Source organism: Pinus tabuliformis, chromosome 5_2 (assembly GCF_031772625.1).
Source record: "Pinus tabuliformis cultivar Carrire ecotype Pingquan chromosome 5_2, CPIR1, whole genome shotgun sequence".
Taxonomy (NCBI): domain Eukaryota; kingdom Viridiplantae; phylum Streptophyta; class Pinopsida; order Pinales; family Pinaceae; genus Pinus; species Pinus tabuliformis.
Window position 1 is genome coordinate 272,461,208 of NC_142306.1, and position 15,066 is coordinate 272,476,273.

Consider the following 15,066-nt stretch of genomic DNA (forward strand, 5'->3'; position numbering starts at 1 on the left):
TTTTTTCTACAACGTAAACATTCACCATATGCAAATTTATATATTTATGGTGATATGACCACATAAATTAGCTTACTAATACTAATGTTATTTTAATTGTGTTTGTCAAAGCAATTGATGCATGGAAATGGTGTAATTGGTGATCCTACTTTGTGCATTTATCAAAGTCATTCCATTTCTTCTCATAGTGATATTGGTGTTAGTCAATTTGGTTTATCTCATGTGGTGAGAGGAAATATCTTCATCTTCTCACTTAAGTTCATTTCGAACAAGTGAATGTTGAGCTTGTATCTAGTATGTTCTTATAATGGCTTCGAGACACAGGATTGAACTGTATTATGCCCTAAAGAGTATCTTACCATTGCTCATGAGCTTAAGGATAAGCTACTTGGGTATATGGACAAAGAAGAAACTATCTTAACTAATCCTCCACCATAAATATTGTGAGAATATACAATCTCCATCAATAACATATATGTTTTCTTAATCAATTGTACCACATATAAATATTATTTTTATGATCACAACGTGTGGAATATTTCATAGTTCATAAGTACATTGTTTTGTATGAATTGAAAATATCCATATTGTAGTAATATATCTTTCATTATAATTTGAAATCCTTCACTTCAGTTTTACTAATTCATCAAATTTTTCAAAATTTCCACTTTTCCTATTATATGAATAAAGAATTTATAATATTGGAACCAAACATCATCGAAGAAAATTATATTCATTAGATACATTATAATGCTCTTCTTCGTATTGAGTGAATTTTTTGTTTTTATTTTGGGTAGGTCTAATTGAACATACTACCCCTTTAAGATATTACTAATTGTTTCATAGTAATGGTACTCAATATTCTTTTTACATATATAATAACATAAATGGCCTCATCTTCTTAAACCTCTTCCTCTACCTTGTTTGTTAACTATGTTGTTTGTCTCTTATCAATAAATGTGTTTTGTTTCTAATTTTTTCTTTAAACTATGTGTTGTTCCATCAAATCTAGTTTTATGAGACAAAATCCATCACATTGTGTTAGTTCAAAATAATCATTGCCAAAATTATTGAATTCCATTTCACTAGTAAGCATTTAAGGTTTTTCACAAATTACATGATATACAATGGTCTCTACATGCATGCATAAGTAGATAACAATATTTTTAACTTGAAAAAAATAACTAATTATATTCTCATCACCATTCACTCAACTATTCTCAATCTCTTTGTGCACATTCTACAATTGAACAAATTTAATCTTAAATGTATCTTAGTAATTAGATTTCTATATGTTCCAAGATTTATTAGCATTTTTTTGGAAATTTAAGGATGCATGCTCACATCTAGAAAATTTTGAAAAATTATATAGGGAATCCTTATTTCTCTCCTCTCTTTAATAATTTCTCTTGTATTTTGTTAATGCATTCTATCATTGAAGTTGGTCATAATTCACATATAATATACTATGTTTGTGTTTAAACACTATCAATGTCTTCATTTTTATTTGTCAGTATTTATATCATTCTATAATAAATGGAAAAGGTGATAGTGAAGTATTTGTTCCTTCTATTGAGACTTCTCTTGATCATCAAAGATTGAAAACCTACTATTAATATCAAACCTTCATATCTGTCCACATGGATCTAATATCCATGGTCTATATTGAGTATATAATTTCATTTGACTTGTGAGGACCCAAACAGTTTTTTCATAGTGATTTCTCCATGCTTGTCAACTAGATAACAATGTAATGAACTCGAACAAAAGAATCAAATATCTTCTATTTCACTTTATATTATCTTTCACTTGTTGAAACTAAAAATATTTGACTTTATATGTTCCTTGAAAATAACATTACAATCATCCTTGAATTTTTTTTAGTTTAATAATTTTATAAAAGATGCTTACATATAAGGCAAGTTGGATTCAAAAATTCCACATTCAATCCTTATTACCATTTTCATTGTCATTTTTTTATTTTTATTTTAACACATTTCAGTATTAGGTCTCATCATATCCTACTTGAAATACATCCCTTATATGTTTAAAAACCATACATGATTACATTTTTATTTCACAAACCATCCATGACTACATTTTTATTTCACATCTTCGAAGATCGTCAATGGCTACATTTTTATTTCATGATATTTATAGTATTACTCATTAAATGGAATAAATTATAATGAATTATTTATTTTTCACAATGATTTTTATCTTAATCTTTGATGAATGGAAACATATAATTAGTATATAACTTTCAAATCTCCGTAACACTAATATGGATATTAAGAAAGAACATAACACTACATATATCTAGGAACACTACTATGTTATTGTAGATGAAAAATAAATTAACATATAGTGATGGAGAAACTAATAATGCAAAACATAAAGTTTAATTTCCTATATCAATAACATTCTTTCATTCTTTTTCTTTATATATTAAATAATTATTGCTAATTATAACTTTATTGAGAATAGAAAACCTTAATCAAATAAATTTTGAATTTAAAATATGATCAATGTTGATAAAATAACTATATGGTGAACACTCTCTTGAAGTAAAATAATAAATCTTTCATTCTACTATAGATTAAGGATCACATTCTGCAAGTGGAAAAATACCATACCAATAAAATGAGGTATATTGCACTTAGAAGAATATAAGTACATGTTACATTTACAAAATTAAAGTTACATAATTATTACACTCGTTAACTTTGCCCTTTTTAAAAAAAAATGTCCTTGGGGTATTTTGTTTTTCCTATTCTTCCATCTAACTTGTTGCAACCCTTTTAAGGAGCCAAAATAGTTAGTCATATGTCAACATACAAGACATTAGGATTCGTAGAGAGAATTGACTCCTTATATGACTATGTATTATAAACTTCTTGAAGTAACTTTGTTTCACCTACATGAGTTTCAAGTAAACGTTTTTCTCTTAATGAAAAAAGCACAATGTCCCTATCTTCTATTTTATCATGAATGAATGAATCCATTCCCTTATTAATAGTTGTGCTTCATGATTAAACTCATTTTTATCATCCTTATTATTTGACATTGGTTACTCTAAACAATTTCAATTCTTTGCTTTTTATTTGTTTTTTTTTTCACAAAATAATAAATTCAATCATATGTAAAAGTATCTTGAAAATGACTGAAAGTTAAAATATCCAACACTTAAATGTTGTATTCTCATAATAAAAACCTATGTTTCTTAATTTTTTTCTATTTGTAATTCAATTTGTTTGAAAAAACCTTACCACTATATTTTTTGTAAACACAAAAAATAATTAATTAATGTCCTATCTAAAATTAAAACCTAGATTTATTAAAAATACTATCATTAAGGACTTTGAGGAGACATCCTCTTACCTTACAAGAGAGTCAAGATATTCCTATGTGTTAGGTTCATTATATTCACAAGCCTTTGGTGTCCCACCAAACCCTTAGAAAACATAATATTAATGGATCCAATGAGGCCTCTCATCATCTTAGCACGATATTGGATATGAAAGAAAGATGTAGACATTGATGTGGGATAAGAAAGAAATGGGATAAGAAAGAAAGGTGCATACATTGTTATCAATACTTTAATGCAAATGTATTCTTGCGTGCTTCCCACTACTGTGAACAGTGGGGTAATCTCACTACCTCAAAAGTTCAGATGTCCTCATAGTCGAGGAATCTTAACCTTTTAGGAATAGCGTGATACATGCTGATGCCTCGGAATTCATCCCTTATGGAATATATGAAAAAGTGATCCACTTTGTGGATGAGTTAAGTATAAAATGGAGAATATCCCAATCAATATTCGTAATTAAAGCATTGTAGAGATTTAAATTTGATAGTTATACATTAGAGAAGGATTATCCACACGAATATAGGGAGGTTGCAAGGATAAGAAAAAAGAATATTTATTTACGTAAGAGATAACGTAAATCCTGAACATCTTTGTTGGTCATTCACAACAATAATCTTTCTGATTCGTAATGATTTTAATAAATTGAAATTACTGATGGATTTGAAGGTAAGAGGGTGGAGTTTGAATTGATATTCTTAGGCGTGTTATGATATAGATAAGCAATCATGGTAATAATTTAATACCACTGATAGGGATTGCAGAGGTTAATAAATTAAATCATATAAAGTGAATGGACATCATACTAAGAGAAATCTTATTTTTAATTCAAATAAAAAAATGGTAAAAGTAACACTAAACTAAAATGAAATCTAAATGATATATGTAATTATGAAGAAGAATTAAAATCAATGTGATATAACCATTATTATAGATATAAAATACAATTTTGCCCATTTTAACTGAAATAAATTATATATATGATGATGATAACTAATATTTTATCACTTTTGTAATGATTTTAATAAATTAAAATAATAATTTGACTAATTTAATATTCAAATAATTTACCATTCAAATCATGTCATGTTAATTTAAAAGTCATATATAATAATGATATTTTTCAAAAATAAATCATAGATAAAGTTACGATGGTAAGTTAACATCCTATGCTTCGAATTATTCAAAGCATATCATGATAATTTTAAAATTATATATATAATGATGATATTTGAAAAAAATTAAATCATACATAAAATGATGATAGTAAATTAATATCCCATTCTTCTGGGTTTACATTTCATATTTCTAATTAATTATTTCAATAGGTGCGGAATACAGTTTTCAGAATTTCTATTAATTAAAAGATATTTAATAATTTATGATGATTTAGATTTATTACCTTGAGGATATTTTTGTTAAAAATAATATATGAAAGTATAAATAATAATGTTAATAATCTAACATCATGGGAAACATAGTCTAAATAATTAATTTAATTCACAATCAAATAGCATTTTTCTTAAAAATAATATATGAAATTATGGTCAGTTTAAATTAAGGATCCGACATATTCTCTCTAAAATGGCTATTAAAATAAAATCGATCTTTACTGACGTCTTTCTTAGTTATCTTTGTTTTATGCAACTTTGTTATTCACTATAAGAATTGTTAACGAAAAGTTAGCATATTTTTTTCTCATAAATAAATAGAAAATGATTAGCTATGATATTTATATAAGAACATGGTTATGATGAAAGTAGTATAATTATTTTTTAGGGATAATTAAATTTATGTACTCAAAAGTATATATGTGAACTTATATAAAGCGATTTAAAGAGGTTGACGTTGGATGTAAGGATTTTTTTTATTAGTAGGAAGGGTTTAATTTTCATTGGGTTATTTAGCTTATAGGTTATCTCATATTTCTAAGTAGTGGTTGATTATATAATTATATTGAGAGAGGTTGATTATATAATTATATTGAGAGAGATTATTGAAGTTTAAAATGAGTATTTTAAGAAATTAAATAAAATAATAGTGGAATTAATAAAATAAAATCAGATTATATCATCAAATTTTGGAAGGGAAAAAAATAAAATGTTGAACTTGTATTTTCAACTTATTTCTTTATGATTTTACCCAAATTTTGAGTGGGGGCACTTATTGGATGCGGTTTAATTTAATTTTTCATCTAATTATTCCGATGGAAATTACTGCACAAAAAAATGTGAAGTGCATGAAAAAAACCTAATTGGTATTTCATATTTTTCATGTAGTAGGGTTCATCGGAAGTATGAAAAATCGGTACTCCTTGGATGAAAAATTAAATTAAACCCCATCCAACGAGTGCTCACATTCGAAATTTGAGGAAAATCATAGAGAGATAAGTTGAAAATATGAGTTGAAAAAATATTTTTATTTTTTAGTTTTTTTCTTTTTACTTCAAAAATGGTGAATCATCCCCATCGTTGACATCATCATATTGAATCCTATTGATTCTTATAAATTTATTGTTTGTTGTACATTTTTTTTTGAGACCCATTTTTTATCTCAAGATTTCTCTAATGATTAATGCTATCATGACTCATGCACACATACATGGACCAAAGAGCACTCTCATGATATTCTTTATAAGAGATCAAATCCTATTAGTGACATTGGTTTCAAAGGATCTCATTCTGTAGGGTAACCTAGGTTTGAAACTCCATTGTAGTTAGGATGAGTCACCTAAAATCCCACCATGTTAAAGGTTGTTGGAACCCAAATCATATTGAATCCTCAGTTATTTTGATGACTTAGATGCCCTTCGGTTATATTTTATTAAACCATATGTTATTTGCACAAATTATGTGCACACTAGAGAATAAAAACAAAGTCTTAAAAAATTAAATGAGATGGCAACTTTAGTCAAATTTAAATGATTAAAAAATTATCCCTAAAACTCTGATTCGTTATCATATTTAATAACTTTTAATTTAAAATAATTTTACATTAATGAATAGGAATTCATTAACATGTAATATTCTATTTAATGTTTTTTAATTTACAACGTTTTTTATTTTTCTAAATTAATATCATAGCCCTGGCCAAGTGTGATTCCCCCAAGTTACACCAATGGAATGCTGGATAACGATCACACATCTAGGAATCAAGTCCACATACTAACCACCGCCTTGGTAACATTCCACCAACTACCGACTAAAGGTAATATTGATAGTGTAAAAGATTCTTAACGCATGTAGGCTTTTGTGTCAAATCTTAAATTTAGATATTAGTGAACAAAGCTAATTTCCATGCACCCTTTCCATCGTAGAAAAGCATTTTTGAGGAAAGATGGCCATTATTGTTTAAACAAGTCCTCATAGTGATTTCTTGAAGAGGTTTGACAAAAATATCTAAGTGAAATCTTCTTAGAGAAGTTACCACTTGTAATTTTTAGAAGATCATTACAATCATCATTCAATTGTTGAGTGAAAGGAAGCCAACAGAAAAATATATTTAAATATCCATGAAGAAACAGGTTGTTAAAAAAGGATTAGGTGATAACTTTTTCATAGAATTTTATTTTCTCACGATCATCTAAATATTGGAATTTCTTTTAGAGTTATTTCTTTTACTTCCATTATATTGGATTTTTTTAGTAATTTTCGTGGAAGCTAATTAATAAATAATTAACTAAAATTATAAAAATAAAATAATATTAGAGAAATGAAGATTTTTTTTATTGAGTGGATAGATGCAAAATCCACTCAAAATTCCATATTTGAATGGAAGAACCAGTATAGACTAGAAAGACCATATGAAAAGAAAATTTAAGGAGTCCAATTATAAAAGGAATTCACAAAAAAGTGTTCAAAGAGAATGTTGACACCTAATCATCAGGATTGGTGTTTTATTAAGAAAAATGTTAGCGATGTTAATACATGGTTTATTTATTGTAGAGTTTATATTTATATGACATATAATAGGTATTCTTTTCAAACATATTATGGCAATAGCAATGGTGTTAATATGTATCTAGGAAATAATAGATCGTAGGAAATTAATGGTTATGGAGATGCATGTGTCACCTAGTTAAATTATTATGTGAAAAAAATACAAAATGTAATATATATTTTAGTAATAAACAAGAGATTAATCTCAATTTCTACCATGGTTGATTAAGATATAAAATTTTAATTTCTTAAATGATAATGTGTTGTATAGAATATATGATATCACTACAAATTTATAGGAAGAGGAGTCAGAATGGGAGGAATGTAGAAGATTTTGTTACAAGGAATAGTCATCAAGAATTAGCACCAACAATTATGCCAATGGAATAATTATGACATAAAAGGTATGGTCATATAGAAACTAGTGATATCATGTCACTTGAAATGAAGAAACTATGTAGGATCTTCCAATTTTTAAGAATCAACATGATAAATGTGAGTGACGTGCACTAGGATAATAGCATATGGAAGAATTTTCTATAAGTATAAAAAATAAGAAGAGATAAACTTATGAGCTAGTTCATGTTGATGCTTGTGTCCCCACAAAATGAAGTCACTTGGTGGAATTTTCTATTTCCTTATTTTCATCTATTATAGAAGTAGGTGCACATATGTTTATTTTATTGGAAGGAAAAATGATTTATTTTAATATTTAAAAGGATTTAAGAACATAGTTGAAAATAATGCAATAAGATACATCAAGATCATTATATTGGATCAAGGATGAGAATTTGCACATCAAGGGAGTTCATCAAATATCCCAAAGATAATGGGATTGAAAAATAGTATAGAGTACTAGTATATAATATCACATAATCTTCAACAAAATGAAGTGGTTAATAGGAAAATAAAAGTTAGGTTGGATGTATTCAAAGAATCATTGAAGATAGAAATATCTCTAATTAGAGCACAAACCTTCTTATAAAATATTTCAGGATATAAATTAATAGTTAGTCACTTAAGAATTTTTGGTAGTGGGACATTCTTCCACATTCCAAAAGAAGATAGAATAAATCATGATGCCAAGGAAATCAAATGTATCTTTATTCTTTTTTGATTGATCATAAAGTTTATAAAATGTATGATCCTATTATTCGTAAAGTCTTTGAAAGTAGAGATGTTATACTTCATGAATATGTAGAAGAGGATTGAAAGGAGAAAAAGTGTGACTTATGAAAATGAACTGAAAAAGAAGAAGAAGAAGTTGAATATTAGTAAGATGATATTGAATATAAGGGTAGCATTCAAGGAAAAAGAAATCATAGCACACCAATAAAGAGTGATGGGGCACCAAAAAAGGATTGAAGCAACTCCATAAAGTAGTGAGGTGTTCATGAGATCAACAAGGAAAGTTCAAATACCTCTCAAGTATAAATATTATGTATTAATGACTCAAGTTGTGAATGTAGAGTAACATTAAAAATTTTAAGTAGAAATAGAACATAACTAATGAATTGATGACATGAAAGAAGAATATGGTTCTATAATGAAAAATGAAACAAAAGAAGTAATAGAATTTCCTAAGAATAATGTCCTTATATTTCAAATAGTTATTCATGCCTAAGTTTAATTTTGGTAGTGGTATAGACAATTATAAAACTATAATTATAGCAAAGAGCTATTCACTTAAAGAAGAGATAAAATATGAAGGAACATTTCTACCTATAATTAAAATGAACACCATCAAACTAGTGATTTCAATAGTACTAAGTACATTTGGTATCTACATTAGTTGGATGTTAATTAATCTTTTTTAAATAGTAAATTAAAAGAAAATTTTATCTTTCTTAGCTACAAGAGTTTATAAATAAAGGTCAATAACAACTTTCTCCAGGGTTAAAGAAATACTTATATAGACTCGGACATGCAAGTAGGTTGTGGTATGTAAGATTTAATACTTTCTTCTCTCATTAAGGTTTCATCAAAAAGTAAAATTGATTTAAAGATATATATCAGGAAGGTTGGAAATGGGAGTATTCCTTTGATTTCTTGATATATTAATTATCTTATCATAATAGGAAGTGTTGTTGAGTGTTGAGTTGATTCAAGAAATAAAAACATAACTATCATAGCAATTTAAGGTGAAGGACCTTGTTTAGTTTCAATATTGTTTAGCCCTTGAATTTCAGGGGTATGATGGTAATAGTTTGATTACACAAAGTACATATATAAAGGAGTTAATGAAAGGATTTGATATGAGTGGATGTAAACCGATATTTACTCCATTAGAACATAATGTTAAACTCAATAGTCATGAAGAAGTGAAATAAGTAAGTTGCAATTAAAATTGTTGGGAAGTCTAAATTATTTAACTACAACCAAACTAATTACCACATATTTACTTAATATACTTAATTAGTTAATAGCTAATCCATGTGAAAATTATGGGAGAATAGATGAGAGAGTCCCAAGCAATATTTTAGAGGAACTATTTATTTTGGTATTAAATATACTAATAAATTGAATTATGAATTAACAAGTCATTTATTTTTTTATTTGATACGAGTATAAAGTTACATGATTTCCACCATAAAATCTAAATTCATTATAAGATTTGGAATTTTGTATTGTATTAGTAAGAAGCATCTAATTTTTTCTTGAATCCTCATACACAACATTATCTAGTGTGACTTGTGAAGAAACTTAGATAAGGTGTATTCTTAAATAAAAAAAATGATAATACAACCTATAAATAAACTCCTCTATAAAAATAGCATATAACCTTTTTAATCATGCTAGGACAAAGAATATTGAAATCCATTATCATTTAAAAAAAAAACGATATCGTAAAAAAAAAAATGACAATATAAATGATAATGCATGAAACATACTAATTTTACTAGAAATGTAGGAAAAGATAAATTTGAAACATGTAGAGATATGTTAGGTATTGTAGAAAATTCAATTTTCCATTAAAAGGGAGTTCTATAATTAACAAGGGGAGTTGCAAGCAACAAGTCCCTGTCATGCTTAGTAAGCACTTTTAGGATAAAGTTCCAGATTCACCAACGGTAGATCTAGTTTATCCAATTTAAGTGAATGTGCTAGTAATAGTACTTTCAGTCCCATTTGTTGTGGTTTAAGTTTACCTTGCACCTATTAATGTGCTAGAATTGGAAGAACTTTCAAATTTTCACAATGCGTCAAATTGATCTCTCGGAGATTCCTTAAATGCTCTATAGAATTTGGAAGCACCTCCAAACTTTTACAGTAGTGCATATTGATATTCTAAAAATTAGATAAACTATCAGAGACATTTGGGAGTGCTAGAGCCTGTATATTCTGTTCCTTAAGCAGTAGAACTGCGATCAATATATTATCTTATATATTCTGTTGCTTAAGCAGTAGAACTACGATCAGTATATTATCTTGTTGATCTAGTTGGTGATCCAGTTTATCCATTAGAATCAAAGCCATTATAAGTGACCATTTACTAGTAAGATGCAGCAAAGGTATAGGCAAGGGTAAAGCGAGAGTCTGCATAAGAAGCAGAGGCGGGGGTAGTATATTATTCTCTGAATTGAGTTTCTACTAAGTCTTAACAAGCAGCACCCAAAATAGTTTGAGAGCCATCAACCCTCTATGTTCCATATCCAATTGGATAAACCAAAGCCTATTAATTAAGAACCATTTCCGAATCCAAAACTAGTGAATTGAGTTGCCTAAGCACTTTCACACTTGTGGATCTCGCATAGGCATAAAGAAAGGTTGCTAGAGAAAGCAAGGTAAGAGTTTCAACAACATCAAAGAATGCATAAACAAGACCCACATCCTTTCCTGAGAAAGCCAGCAGTTTACCTAGCGTACCTTCTAGTAGCATTCCGGTAGTAATAGAACTACTTTGACCATAGGCTATTGGAAGTAAGGAACCAATTAAGCTCTGTCTGAAGCCCCAGCAAGCATGCAAGGAAACAGCACCACCATAAATCCCAACTACAGCCAAGTCAGCTCATTTTAAGTTTGCGCCTGTAAGAGCTACAAATAGTGGATTCTTGGTCTTTTCCACACTTCTACTACCTATTTGTTACATAAACACAAAAATGGATTACTAATCAGAGAATAATAACTCCAATAATTAAAACTGGAACTTTATAAGGGTGATCAATTCTTGGCTCCTTAACTATTAGCCATACAAAGGCTGCAAGCTCTACAAACATCCCAAAGAAATACTGATAAATCTGAGCAACTACAAGATCTTGAAAACTCAATGATGATAGTAAAAGAATGCCTATAGAAGAGAACATAATTCCCAGAAAAGGAGTTCCATATCTTGATCTAACCACAAAAACTGTAGGAAGTAGACCTGTTTCTCCCATTCCAAGAAGAAGAAAAGAATTACTGCTCATTTCTGCCTCAAATAAACCCATGTTTGACAAACCAACAATTGTTTCTATCCAGCAGAATTACTACAAAGAATAAGGATTTTGGAATAATTTTCTTTGGATTCTCTATCTCCCCTACAAGTGTACTTATGTTATCCCAGTAATTCATATTCTAGAATAAAATATTGAGATAAAAATTCCAGTCAACCTTCTGCAAATCAATCTCTAGCCATCTGGAAGGCTTAAGCCTTGGTATTGCAAGTATCATCATGACACAAAAGGGAAGAAGAGTAAAAACTCCTAGACAAGCTGCAGCCCAACCAACTGTCAGACCCCTCTAATTCAGATAGGTCAGGGCAATGGTGAGTGCCAAAATGGCCATGATTCTCAGAAGCCCACTACCCACTATTGGAACTAGTGATTTGAGATAGTCCAAGAATAATACAGGATAGAGACAATTGCCAAGGACTCCACTAAGCCATTTCCACCACCCTAGTTGGAATCCCCAGGATGGCCCAAAAGCTGCAGAAATCCACCCAACATAACCACTATTCTCAGGAAACATTGTAGCCATTTCAGCAGTCACAAGAGCCTCTGGAACACTCCATATCAATGGGAAAATGAGACAACCCAAAATAGCTAGAAGAGGACCCTCGACTCTCACAGAATCTTCAACACTAAAAGGCCCACCTGAAACTTCATAGAATATGAGAAACACTAGTGGCACAACTGAAATCTTATGTTTATGAACCTCAAGCTTTGGAACCTTGGGTGCTTCCCCATATAAGCCATTATTTTCTGAAGTTGAAACCTTACCCATCTTAATCCTTCAAAGAGAAACCTTCATGTTTCTTTAAGTCTCTAGTTATTTGATCTTCCTAAGGTCTCCAATCTTGCCACCATGAAGAGTCCTAAACTATCTTCTGCTCTTTAGTAAGGCAATGTAAAAAATTGAATATTTCCAACTCTACTAGTTTATGGAAGTCAACTTTGTGAATGAATATAGCCCCATTAATTCTAGGACGACTTCATCTTAGTTAAGAACTTGCTATAATTTAAAATAAAACATGATCCTCAATACGAATCTTCAAAACCTATAAAACCTGTAGAACAAATTATGCATGAAGTTTTAATGCTTGATATACATGACACCAAATACCATGCTAACCCCTTAACTATTCCTCCATCTCACACAAACTATATCAACCATATGCTACTCTCATAAACTAAAAACATTCTCACGTACCCAAAATCAATACACCGATCCGACTCCAAAAATAATACGTAATATTATCAAATCATAACACAACTCCATAGATAAAAATGCTTGTAAAATATCATGATAATGTCATTTGGGGTTCGTGTCCTAGAAAACTCCTTTGTCTATCATCTTGTTGGATAGAGAAATTAATAAAAAATTAAATAAATAACAAATGGAAAAGTAAAACTAGAAGGTGGTTAAATAAAGAAACATAAAGTTAAATATAGAAAATATAAAGCTTGTGGGTGGGCACATTCTGCTTGCATGCAGCCACATATCCCCTCTCCGCACTAAATGTTCAGTATCTGTCAGAGATTCAATTGAAACAACCTCGCTAATGAAAAATGGCCTTGCTACCCAGTCTAACCATACCACTGAGAAATCCTAGCTGGTTGTACCACGCTTCCATATATGGGAACTTTAAGACCGAAAGGTGGCATATGCAGTAATGGTAAAAAATGAGTAGGGTTGGACCGGGTTTATAACCTTTCACCAGCTTATCGAGTTGATCCAGTCGAACCAGTCGAAGTAGCTACACCACCAATAATAGAGCTAGCACTAGCAATGGAGGCAAAATAAGACATATATATGTAAGAGTAATCCGCCTATCAACTAAGCACTTGTCAACTAAGTCTCAAAAAGAAAGAGGTAAGGTCATTTTGGAACAAGTCATGGCTTTCAAATAGGAATCCTATTTGCAACTAAAGGATGTTAAACTAGCATTGCAACTCCTGATTCAAATGCTACTAGTAAAACATTCGCCTTCGCATAGCTAAGTAAAAAAGAGGGTAGTTTTCTAGTGACCTGTAGTGTTTTGAACCAGATAATTGAATAATTAAAAATCCCTTTGAATTTCTTGTAGACAGAATTTGAATTCCTTAATAAGAATGCAAGCAGCACTAGAACTGACCACTATGAGTGGAGAGTGAAAGGAGAGAAGGAACTGAGCAAGCTCGCCATTTTTCCTTTATCCAAACAAAATGAAAGTGTTTCATCACGGAGCACATTCAGAGGTGGCCTACCCCACTTCTTATACTATTTGTCAGGTGATACGAGTTTGGAATGCAGCTTTTCCTTTATGAATACATTGAGCTAGCTTGACACCTGGGTAGATGATGCCAATCCATCAACATTATCTGCTGCTCAGAAGAATCACATCTAATAAAATGAAATACAACTCGGTGAAATTCATGATTATAATGAAGGCCTCTATCATTTTCAGCATCATGAAACATTCAATCCACTACTTCAAAATTTGTCTACAAAGCAAATAAAAAGGGAACAAAGATAACCAAAAGCATAATTGATAGGTAGGTAGTCCATGAATTAAGATACCAGGCGTCACGCATTCCTCTTTGTCCGATGTGTATCTCCTTGCAAGCCAACCTAGGTGTATAGGTGAGTGTTGTTTTAGGTAAACAAACTCCAGTAGAGTTAGTATAGAAACATGAAAAATTTCTAATACCTGCCTTTGTTCTTTGTGATGACTTCTTCAGTTGTTTTCCAGATGATATGCAGGATATGTAATAGGAAATTTCTTTATTTTTTTAGTAAAAGGTGAGCTAAAATTTCTTTTCTTCCAGGATATGTAATAGGAAATTTCTTTATTTTTTTAGTAAAAGGTGAGCTAAAATTTCTTTTCTTCCAGATAGCTTGACACCCTTGCCGAGGTTTCGAAGCAACCAGATCAACACCCCTGCCGATGTTTCGGAGCAAGCATATTTTGAGAATCTCGTCCATTGATAATAACCCCTGATATCCGATAAATACGGGAGAAAGGGTAGGAGCGATAAATACAATAGGGGCAACTAATAGCACTCACCTCTGGGACGTCAAAACCTAAGAGGGATGTTGAAACCCAGGAGGGATCTCCTTCAAGAAAGGATTGTATACCTGGCAAACTGAGGTGACTTTTGAAATGGGTGGCAGGCTATCAAGCATGGCTTATGCATGGCTATATAATTGGCAGGCTGAGGTGATTTTTATTTTTGAAATAAATCATAAGTTTTGTTTTGTTATGAAATGAAAACATTTACCCTTCGTGAATTAACATTTATTGCTTTCTTTAATGCTAATATTAGTTTCAAATAGTTTCAAAATGTTTTTAAATGCGAAGTA

General features: G+C 29.9%; 1 pseudogene; it reads right to left on the bottom strand.

Moving 5' to 3' along the window:
- Positions 1-11,417: 11,417 nt before the first annotated feature.
- Positions 11,418-12,507, bottom strand: LOC149158576 (putative polyamine transporter At1g31830 pseudogene; annotated as a pseudogene).
- Between the last annotated feature and the right edge of the window lie 2,559 nt (positions 12,508-15,066).